Genomic DNA, 11,372 nt, shown 5'->3' with positions numbered 1-11,372 from the left:
TGTAGGTGCCAACAGGCCATTCCTCCCATCCCGTCGAGTTCGACCTTCATAACCTCTTCGTCCTCGCTGTCGCCACCTAGTTTCTGGCCTCTTGGCCACCCTCGGTACACAAAATCATTTCGCATGGTCCATAAGCTCCACAAAGAGATATCATTCGAACCAACATTGTTCAAAACAACATTTCGTTTACATGATTCCATTGTTTCGATAGGTCATCCAAGGAACGTGGAACAATAATACCAAAAATTCGTCAATTATCTTTCAAAAATTAGAAGAGACAGAACATTCAAAAAACACATGTTGGATGCATTCATCCCCAACACAGAAGTCACAAATAGTTGCACGGTAGCGCCCGCCGGCCGCGGGTGGTGGAGGCCGGCGGTTGGGATGGGTAAGTTGGAGGCGTGAGGAAGAAGAGAGGTGTAGGTTGAAGATGAATAGTGTGATCTGTTTTGGGCCGTTTGATCAAGATCAGACGGTCCATGAGGAAAGTGAAACCGTTTTCACGCATCTGACAAATAGAGAGTTCCAATATTTTATTTAAAAATGAGAAGGTTAAAAATAGGAGCAATGCTACACGTACAGGTAATTACGGGCAAAGTTTAATTACAGGCTGAGTTGGCTTAACAGAATTGATAGAAGGAGAATGAGGCGGGACCACCCCGGGTAGAAATCAGGGAGGGCAAAGAGATTTAAGGAAAGGCCCTGTAAAAGGCTGTAAGAACCCGTACGTCTAGGATTATTGTAAAAATAGATACTCTAGTAGTGAGAGATAGAGGCTCTGACGTATTTGTAGGCAGCAGTACATCTATTTTAACTGTAGTCGTCCACGCAACTCACATGCGGCTCACGGCGTGCTGCGCCGTCTCGGTGGCCGCCAGCTCGCCGCGGCGGCGCGTGACGAAACTGAGCCGCTCGGCGGTGGCCGGTTTGAACACGGCCTCCGGGTCGGCGTCCACGGCGTCGGCAAGCCGCGGCCACATCCTGGCGGTGACCAGCCACGACCCGTCTCCCGCCGGGCTCCGGATCACTGTCATGGCCGCCGACCCGAGCCTCCCCGGCCGCACCCACGGCATCACCAGCCGCGGCGGGCCGAACCCAAAGTCGCCCTCCACCCTGAACGGCACGAACGCCGACACCACCAGCGCCGGGCTGCCCGTGCCCAGCCCCACCGCCTCCGTCCACTTGCCGCCCTCCGCCGAACACCCCCTTGTGCGCTTCCATCCAGTCCACCAGCTCCTCGTACCGCTCCTGCCGGAACACCTCCGCGATGGCCGCGGCGGCCATCGTCGCCACGTCGGCGAGCGGGGAGGAGCGCACCGTCTCCACGACCGCCTCCCGGGACGCGTAGGTGACGACGTTGCCAAGGTAGTTGTTGACGTGGGTCTTGTTGTATTTGGCGGGGTCGAGGCCCCGGCGGCCGTCGACGAGCCACGCCATGCGGCAGTGCGTGTCGGAGCCGCCCACGGCCGCGGCGAGCAGCTTCCATACGTGCGCGGAGAGGGCCTCAAGCCGCGTGGCGCGGCGGACGGGGCCGCTTGCCGCCGCGCGGAGGCGGTCGACGTCTGCGGCATCCACGACGTAGTTGCGGCGCACGAGGGCCGCGGCAAGGAGGGCGTTGGGGAGGCTGGCCGGGTCGTAGCGCACGAACTCGGCGTCCAGCGACGGGCCGTACCGCGGCGGCGAGCGGGGCCGGAAGAGGGAGGCGCGGTCGTGGTGGGGCTCCCACGAGAGGCCGCCCGCGACGAGCATCTCGGCCCAGGCGTTGGGCAGCGTGGTGAGCCCGTGGCCGTCGACGAGCAGGTGGTCGGTGCCCCAGGAGAGCGAGAACCCACCGCACGCGAACCGGACGAGCTGCAGCGACAGCGCGAGCCCCCGCTCGAACGGCAGCTGGATGCGCCCCAGCGAGGCGCCGGCGTCGGCGAAGTCCACGTCCGCGAGCGCCGCGTCGGCGTACGCGACCACGAGCTCGGCCCCTTCGTTGCCGCAGACGACGTCCGGCACGCCGGTGGAGGCGCTGGGCACGACGCGGCCGGCGAAGGGGTAGAAGCGGGAGAGGAAGGCCGGGAGCGCGGCGCGCGCGGCCGCGGCCGCGGCCGGGAAGCCCGCGGCGGGCGCCGGGTAGACGGCGATGAAGAAGACGTGGAAGGAGCCGAGGACGAGGTCCAGGTTGGAGACCGGGAGCACCGCCGGGAATCCCCGCGGCGGGTCGGAGGCCTGGACGAGCGACCGCGAGAGGACCTCGACGGCGAAACTCTCGGCCGGCGGCATCCCGGGTGCGCACGGCCGCACGCGGCGCAGGGAGGAGCAACACGTAGGTAGGAGCTCGCGAGCGGTGGAGAGAGCACGAGGCGTTATGACAGTGATCAAACCGCAGTCGGACTCGTCTCGTTTTGGCACGCGGCACGTTGCGTGGCGTTGCGATCGAGCAACATCAACACGGCGGTTTGCTTCAACTTTGGAATGGCAAGCAGCACTTTTCCTTCTTGCTTTGGCGATTTTTCAATGCGAAGCAGACTCACGGATGTGACAAGCCATCCAATACAATGCATTTGGCCATCTTCCCCAATGCGGAATTACAGGTGAAGGGAGTGCCCATTGTTTAGCTCGGAGGCACGCCGGCTGAGGTCAGTCGAGCATATCTGGTGATACGGCCCGTTTGGTGATACGATGCACCGGTGTATTCTGGACCACTAGATCACATTCAGTGGGACAGGATGCATGCACTGATGCACATGAGTTGGCCAGCGCCCTCACCCTGAAATATGCAAAATACACCCTGTGTTATGTTCTTAATTGAACGTAAGGTCTTTTCCTATACTAGTCTACCAGCTGCACTTTCGTTGACCGTTCAGAAAACGCCTCAGTTTCAGCGCGCGCACGCACACACACACGCACGCACGCACTCGAATCCAGAATTCCTCTCAAGTCTTGTTATTGTGCCATCTCCATAGTTTATTGCTATATTGATAAAGTTCAACAAAATAAATTATCTTATATTGATAAACACACACACAATAAATTATCTTATATTGTGACATCTCCATATTTTGTTGTTATATTGTCCGACAAAGTAACCAAAAAATTCAGTGTGTGGTTATCAATATAAGAGAATTTATTTTGTTGAACTTCATCGATAATTGAAAAATAGTACTTTAATAGATTATCATAATTGAAAGTAATATAAAAAATCAAAAAATACAAGAGAATTAGCATGAAAGTTGACAAACTTAACATACCAAACTAGTCAGTTATTGTTCATGGAGATTTTTTTTATCTTTTGTATTACATTCAATTATCAAAATCTATAAAAGTACTATCTTTAATTTTTGGGGTTGGTCTTCACGAATTGCATGTCTATTGTAGTCCGTACAATATAAAAATACTAATGCAACTAGAAAAACGATCTAAATATGTTATCTTTGCTTTCACTAAAGCTAATTGAGAGAACATGCGAACAACCATTTGCATTAGCTTCTCTTTTTTTGCAGGTAACATTTGCATTTATCTTGAAGAGGAGCGGAATCTATTTGAGTGAATATTTTGTTTGGATAAAATGCACCATCTCACATAGAGGGGCGATTTGGCATCCAGGAGCATATGCTCCTGGTTTTAAAATGCGTTTTAAATGTATTTTGAAATGTCACAAAATTCGGATAAAATGTTTCGCATGCACATCTCGACATCCACGTTCTCGCAAAGTCATTTCGCGAAGAACCGACAACTTTTGTGTCCCGTGTGAAAACAGCAAAATTCAGTGTGTTTAAAAAGGGCTTTTCATGAGACATCTTTTTTTTTACACAAGCCACAAAAATTGTCGGTTTTCCGCGAAACTTGGCACACACACGTAGAATATTGAGATGATGCTTCAAAAAAATTTCTTCGGAATTCTGTGACATCTTGAAAAGCTTTTTCCCGTGGCAGGATTATGCGGCCATGTGCCAATGTGGATTTCTTCATCTCACATATGTTGTTAAATAAATAGTGGACAAGTCTGAGGAAATCTAGACATTTTTATCTTCTGATTGCTTCAAGCCTCACACCCAGTTAAGAGTATATCAAGGGTGTTTTTTGAATATTTCCCAATGGAGGAGCTGCGCATCACATGCACATTCATCGTGTCCCTCCCAGCATGATCTAACGGTGCATGATAGAATGGAGCACCGTATCACTTAAATGACCGTATCACCAGATACTTTGCCAGTCCAGTCCAAGAAGAGCGGCGGCCATTGCGAGCTAGCTTCTCCTCGTTTTTAACCTGACGTACCAGCAGCTGGAGTCCAAAACCAGGTGCTATGTAAATGTAGGTGTCAAAACAAAGAATATGGCAAAAACAGGTAAACAGAGATTTTTTTTCTTTTCCACTTGACAATAATAGGCATAACAGCCCTATCCCCATAATAAGCAGAACAAAATGCAGCAGACCGTCCCCTCCAAAAAAAAAATGTTAATATTGACACACGAACACGTCGAGGGTGATGCACCGTAGCTCACGTCGAAGGAGACCCGACCGACAGCGCGATACGCAAGACAGTCGACGGGCGCTTTTGCAGACCCGAAAATCCCACACCCTCGGGAGGGACCCCGTCAGGGAGTCCGGCGGCTATGGGCTGCCCTAGGTCGATTCGCTCGCCCCTAGAGTTTCGGAATTCGCAGCTCTCAAACACGAAGAACAGCGAAGAACGAGAGAGAAAAACGGTGGAGAGATAAAACGTAGATGAAAACGTAGTATATTGATTTGTTCGATTGTGTGTTGTTCAATCGGCCGTCACCCCTTAGGTATATAAGAGGCGGCTGGACTTCCCGTGCAATAAAAAGGCTTGGATTCACGTCCAAAACCCTAGTCAAATTCGGATTGGTTTTATCCGAACTTTTCAAAACTGTTCGGTTTAAACTGGCTGCACTTTGCGTGTCCTTTTTGTGGTTGTAAATGACTTCGGATGGAAACGAGTCCAAAAGCAATCTTGACCGTTTCGACGAGACGAATAACTTTCATGTTGAACGTTTTTTCATCAGAGGTTATCTTGAAGGTCAAATCGCTCGCGCAAAACAGCTAATTATTCACGCAGCTCATCAGAAACATACCCACGTATGTGTCTGGTTCCGGGCGTCATATTTTGCTCACTCGAGGGTCGCGCTGTGCGGGCTCTAACTTTTGCATACGACCTCGGATTGGGACGATATTTATATCAAAATCGATCGTTTCGACGAGACGCATAATTTCCGTGTAGAACATTTTTCCATCCGAGATCATCTGAATAACCTTTTGAGCCCATCTTCAACTTCTCGTCCGATTGACTATCACAGCCTCCAACCCGGCAAGTTTTTCATCCAAGTAAGCTTTCCACACCAGCAATGTTTCTACTCGGCAAGCTTTCACACCGGCAAGGTTTCACTCCGGCAAGGTTTGTACTCCGGCAAGGGTTCCTCCCTGACAAGGTTTCTCCCCCGGCAAGATTTCACACCGGCAAGCTTCCACACCGGCGATTTTTCTGTGCCGGCAAGCTTTCACACCGGCAAGATTTTATCCCGGCAAGGTTTTCGCCCCGGCATGCTGCTTTATGATCGTGCCACTTTTGAGCGTCAACACATGCCCCCCCCCCCCGTTTTTCGGTAAAGCTAGCGTGCCGAAAAATACTTGTACCAAGTTTGTTCTAAAGACGATGTCAACACTCCATCGGCCATTTATATGTTCTTAGGACGATAAGTATATATCGGCCATGTCTTGTGTGAACTTTCTGATGCAAACTTGGGTGAAACCTTCTCAGCTTCATTAACAATCCGGTGATAAAGTTCCATAGATATGTATCTCAATGTCATCCTCTGTTGGGGATATCACTACTGGGCGTAAACCGGCCTATCTGGGCCGGGTTAACTTCGTCAGTAGTTAAGTATGTTAAAGCCCAAGAAGGCAGATGAGGGCTCAAGGCCCATAGTCGGTTCAAGGCCTGTAGCCGTAAACCGCTGTTGGTATTTAACTTGTACTGTAAGTTAGGAATAATTAGAGACCAAACCGGACACATCTATGAGCCGGTATTGGGACTCTGTGAACCGACGGGCGTCACCCATGTATATAAGGAGACGACCCGGCGACGGTTCAAGGACAACAGACAACAACTCGAGACCTAGGCGAAGCTTGTTTGCTCCCTAGTCATTGAAACCCCATCAATTCCATCACAACTAGACGTAGGCTTTTACCTTCATCGAAGGGGCCGAACTAGTATAAACTCTCTTGCGTCCCTGTGTCCGCTTTAACCCCTTCAAGCTAACCCGACGTGATGGCTCCACGACTAAGTCCTTTCATGAGGACATCTGCCGTGACAAAACCACGACAGTTGGCGCCCCCCGTGGGGCTATCGCACGATGGTTTCAAGTTCTTGGAGGGCCGCTTTGAAGGACTCAAGGGCTACGCTATGGGCCGGATGACTAAGAGTCGTCGCGGCAAGCTCTACATCGATGATGCAGGCTGGGGCCTCGAGGCCGGCTCAGTTGAGTACGGGTACCAGATCCCCTTTGGTGGCATACACGTTTTCATCGGCAGGATCGGTGAACCGGGCCCTGAGCCGGACATCTGCACCGACCTCGTCGAAACGGCTCAGCGTGCACGATCCGCCCGGGTTAAACCGGCCGTGAAGCGTGCCTTCATGGGAGTCATCCATGGAGGAAGTTATGAGGATGGATAGGAATCTCGCGGCGAGACCGTCGTTTATTCCGGCGACGAGTCATCAACCGGAGAAACTGAATCTCTATATCAGCTACAAGATGGCCGGATTGGGGGCTGTTCCGATGGCGACAGTATTCCGGACCTCTCTGATCAACCCAACCGAGTTGGAATATTCATGGCCGGCATACAAGCAGCGCTTCATTCTTCGACCGCTGCGCCAATAACCTCCGGTTCAGTAGCGGCGATAGCTGCCGGGGCAGGAAGCTCTGCATGCCCGCCGGCTCAAGTTCTATCAGATCTATTTGATGCATTGGCTGCGCTTATGGCAGAAGCTAATCCGGCGGATCAAGAAGTCCACAACGCGGAGATTGCAAAGGTGAAGGAACAGATCACCCAGGCCAAGGCGGACCTGGCAGCTGAGAATGCCAGGATGACCATAGAGCGGGCCGCTTTGAACGCACAAGCCTACAGGCTCATGTTGGACCAGAACGCGTCGCATGAAGTCATGAAGAGGAAGTACCGATCCCGTTTGCCTTCGGTTTTCGAGGCCAGAGACCTTTTCAACACCCCAGGAGCAGGAACCAGTAATCCGCGGGAGGGAAACCAGCCGGAAGCTCCGGGGACCAGTGCGCCGGTTCAGCCCCGTCTGATGAATCCGCCTCGTCAAAACACTGTCATACCTCAGGCTGTTTCAACACCTTCGGGTCACTACTCCAACCCAATGAACAATCTCGTTGCCGCTGCTGCACGGCTGGAGACCATTCCAATTGAAGGCGACTCACCGCAGGCGATAGAGACGCGACGGGTCAAGGAGCTTCTTAGGACAGCTTTGGACCAACAGGAAGCATACTCGTACAGCCGCGACCGGATCCACTCGACCCCTCGCCCAAGCCGGAGCTATAGCAGGCGAATGGATGAACCGGCAGTGTCAAGCAATGAACGGCGTGGAGCACCCCGCGGAAACAACCCGGCGGGCGGTGCTGATAACGCTCAGGAAGTGGTGGACCGGGCCCGAGCGCGCAGGGAGGCTGAGTTAGCCGCATAGTATCAGGCTCGGCAGCTTACGCCAGTTTGTCCAACTATTTCGGTCGAACCCGGTGTTACTTCTAGCTCTTTGGGGGTGCCTTGCCTTGTCCCCGCTTTACTCAATGTGCGCCTGCCCAAGGATTTCAAGGGCCCGCGCAAGGTACCAAATTACACAGCGGATCAACCCCCAGAGACATGGGTGGAGAGCTATGAGATGGCCATGGAGATGCTGGATGTGGATGATGCGGCATGTGCGAAGTACTTCACCATGATGCTTGAAGGAACGGCCCGCACTTGGTTAAAAAGCTTACCGGCCAATTCTATCAGTTCATGGGCCCAATTACGAGCCCGGTTTATCAGTAATTTCAAGGATACATGTAAGCAGCCCATGTCGATAGTAGACTTAGCTGCCTGTGTCCAGGAGGAAGGAGAATCGACGACTCATTGGGTGCGTCGGGTCTCACAAGTGTTGCATTCATCAGACCGCATCAATGCTGACACCGCAGTCTTAACCCTAGAAGGCAACTGCCGGTTTGGGCCCCTAAAGCTGAAGTTGGGACGGATGAAGCGCCATTGCACTGACATGGGGACCCTCATGGCTGCTTTGGTAAAGTATGCTGATTCTGATAGTACCAAGGATCCCGAATCTGATGATGACAAGGCAGGGAAGGGAAAGAGGAACAGCAACTCCAAATGTCAGCAGCATCACTTGGCAGGCAATGGTGGTGGAGGCAAGCGTAAAGCGGATGGTAACATGGACTTTGTGGCTAATACCAACGCGCAGGACAAGGGCCGGCGACGCAAGGGTAAACCGCCAAATCGCAGTGGGGGACCCACCCTAACCCGGACCACCTAAATTATCTACTGAGCCAGCCCTGTCCAAGACATGGGACGAAGGAGGTGCCAGCAAACCACCTTTGGAAGGATTGCTTCATTATGCAGGAGTTCAAGAATTCTAATGCTTTCCGGTATGATCACGGCTCCGGCGGTGGCTCAGGATTCGGGCCGGGTTACAGTGGAGGAAATTCCGGTTCAGGATTTAATGGTAATCCGGGCGGACATAACAATCAAAATAATCAGAACAACCAGGGTGGTTACAACCAGCAGCAGCAACAGTCAGGTTACCAGAGCAACCCAAAAAAGTTGAATAGTGGGCAGTACCATGTCTTCACCACTAGCTTGGACAAGCGAGACCGGAAGGTTCAGAGGCGGGCAGTCAACTCTGTTGAACCGGCCGTGCCCCGTTATCTACGCTGGTCTGAACAGCCAATCATATGGAGCAGAGAGGATCACCCTCCCCAGGTTGATAATCCGAGTCAGTTGGCTCTGGTGGTGGCGCCTCACGTGGGAGGTTACAAGTTCACCAAAGTGCTCATGGATGGAGGGAGCAACATTAATATCTTATACTATGAGACCTTCCGTCGCATGGGACTAACAGATAAAAATCTCAAACCATCTAATACGGTGTTCCACGGTGTGGTACCTGGCAAGTCAGCATATCCTGTTGGTAAGATAGCTCTGGAAGTGGCCTTTGGAGATGATCATGATTCCAGGTCGGGAACATTGACGTTTGAAGTAGTGAAAATCCAAAGTCCATATCACGCCCTGTTTGGGCGACCGGCCTACGCCAAGTTTATGGCACGACCCTGTTATGTGTATTTGCAGCTCAAGATGCCGGGTCACAAGGGGACAATAACGGTTAACGGAAGCCGTAAAATCGCTTTGGAATGCGAGGAAGGAGATGCGGCCTACGCAGAGTCGGTTTGTGCCACCGAGGAGCTGAAGTATTATAAGGACAATGTTGATCCGGCGGACATGACTCCATTAAAGAAGCCAACTACGGAGCATGATCCGGCCCTGAAGTTCAAATCAGCAGCAGAAACTAAGCTTGTTGACTTCGTACCTGGTGATTCGTCCAAGCAGTTTAGCATCAGTGCCAACTTAGATCCGAAATAGGAAAGCGCGCTCATCGAGTTCATCCGTGAGAATCGGGACATTTTTGCATGGAAGCCCTCTGACATGCCAGGTGTACCGAGGCAACTCGCTGAGCACACCCTTAATGTGGATCCTAAATACAAACCGGTGAAACAGTTCCTCTGCCGGTTTAACGAAGAAAGACGCAAGGCGATTGGAGAAGAGGTAGCCAGGCTCTTAGCAGCTGGCTTTATTGTTGAAGTTTTTCACCCTAAGTGGCTTGCCAATCCGGTGTTGGTCCTTAAGAAAAATGGCACCTGGAGCATGTGTGTGGATTATACAGATCTTAATAAGGCTTGTCTAGCAGATCCTTTTGCCCTCCCGCGTATTGATCAAATTATTGATGCTACGGCGGGTTGCGAGCGTTTAAGTTTTTTGGATGCATATTCTGGCTATCATCAGATCAAAATGGCAGTTAAGGACCAGGAGAAGATGGCATTCATAACTCCCTTTGGATCCTTCTGCTATGTGTCTATGCCCTTTAGGCTCAACAGTGCCCAGGCAACTTATCAACGGTGTGTACAAAATTGTCTTCACAAGCAAATTGGCCGTAATGTACATGCTTACGTGGATGATATCGTGGTTAAGTCCAGGGAGAAGGAGACTTTGGTTGACGACTTGAAGGAAACCTTTGATAACCTGAGGACGTACAAGATGATGCTTAATCCGGCCAAGTGTGTCTTTGGTGTACCGGTAGGCAAGTTATTGGGTTTTCTGGTATCCAACGGGGGTATTGAGGCTAATCCGGAGAAGATCACAGCCATCACCTCCCTGGCTAAACCAAAGTGTATTAATGATGTTCAACGCCTGGCAGGCCGGATTGCCGCGTTAAGCCGGTTTATCAGCCGCCTTGGTGAGAAGGCAATCCCTTTGTATCAGATGTTGAAGAAGACGGATCAATTCGTCTGGAGTTCCGCTGCTGATGAAGCATTTGAGGACTTAAAGCGGCAATTGGTCAATCCGCCTGTGCTCGCCGCTCCCATTGACAAGGAGCCGTTACTGCTATATGTTGCTGCTAATGCTTGTGCGGTCAGCGTGGCTATTGTGGTGGAGCGAAAGGAGGCAGGTAAGGAGCATCCGGTTCAACGTCCGGTCTATTATATCAGCAAGGTACTCATTGAGTCCAAGCAAAGGTATCCGCATTGGTAGAAACTGGTGTACGGAGTTTTTATGGCAAGCCGGAAGCTTAAGCAATACTTCCAAGGGCACCCAATTACGGTGGTTAGTTCTGCTCCTTTGGGGGATATCATCCAGAACCGGGAAGCGACTGGCCGGATTGCCAAGTGGGCTATAGAGCTTGGGCCGCATGGATTGAAGTATGTGCCTCGGATGGCGGTTAAGTCTCAAGCACTTGTTGATTTCAATGATTGGACGGAACTGCAAGCACTTGAAAAAAAGCCGGATCACACATATTGGACCATCCATTTTGACGGATCCAGGCAATTGGAAGGCTCGGGGGCTGGAGTCGTATTAACTTCCCCACGAGGTGATAAGTTTTATTACGTTCTCCGCTTAATGTTCCCTCGTACTAACAATGCAGCTGAGTATGAAGACTTGCTCCATGGTCTCCGGATGGCTAAGGAGATGCATCTAAGTCGAGTTAAGTGCTTCGGTGACTCGGACCTCGTGGCTCAACAAGTATTTGGCACTTGGGATTCCAAGGACCCACTCATAGCAGCGTATCGTCGTGAGGTGGATATTGTTGCAG

The 11,372-nt window shown here is 51.5% G+C and overlaps 1 pseudogene; it reads right to left on the bottom strand.

The window, feature by feature from the left end:
* Positions 1 to 510: 510 nt before the first annotated feature.
* Positions 511 to 2,483, bottom strand: LOC125522982 (annotated as a pseudogene).
* Positions 2,484 to 11,372: the final 8,889 nt, after the last annotated feature.

Source organism: Triticum urartu, chromosome 7 (genome assembly GCF_003073215.2).
Source record: "Triticum urartu cultivar G1812 chromosome 7, Tu2.1, whole genome shotgun sequence".
NCBI lineage: Eukaryota > Viridiplantae > Streptophyta > Magnoliopsida > Poales > Poaceae > Triticum > Triticum urartu.
This window is presented reverse-complemented; position numbering and strand designations above follow the sequence as displayed.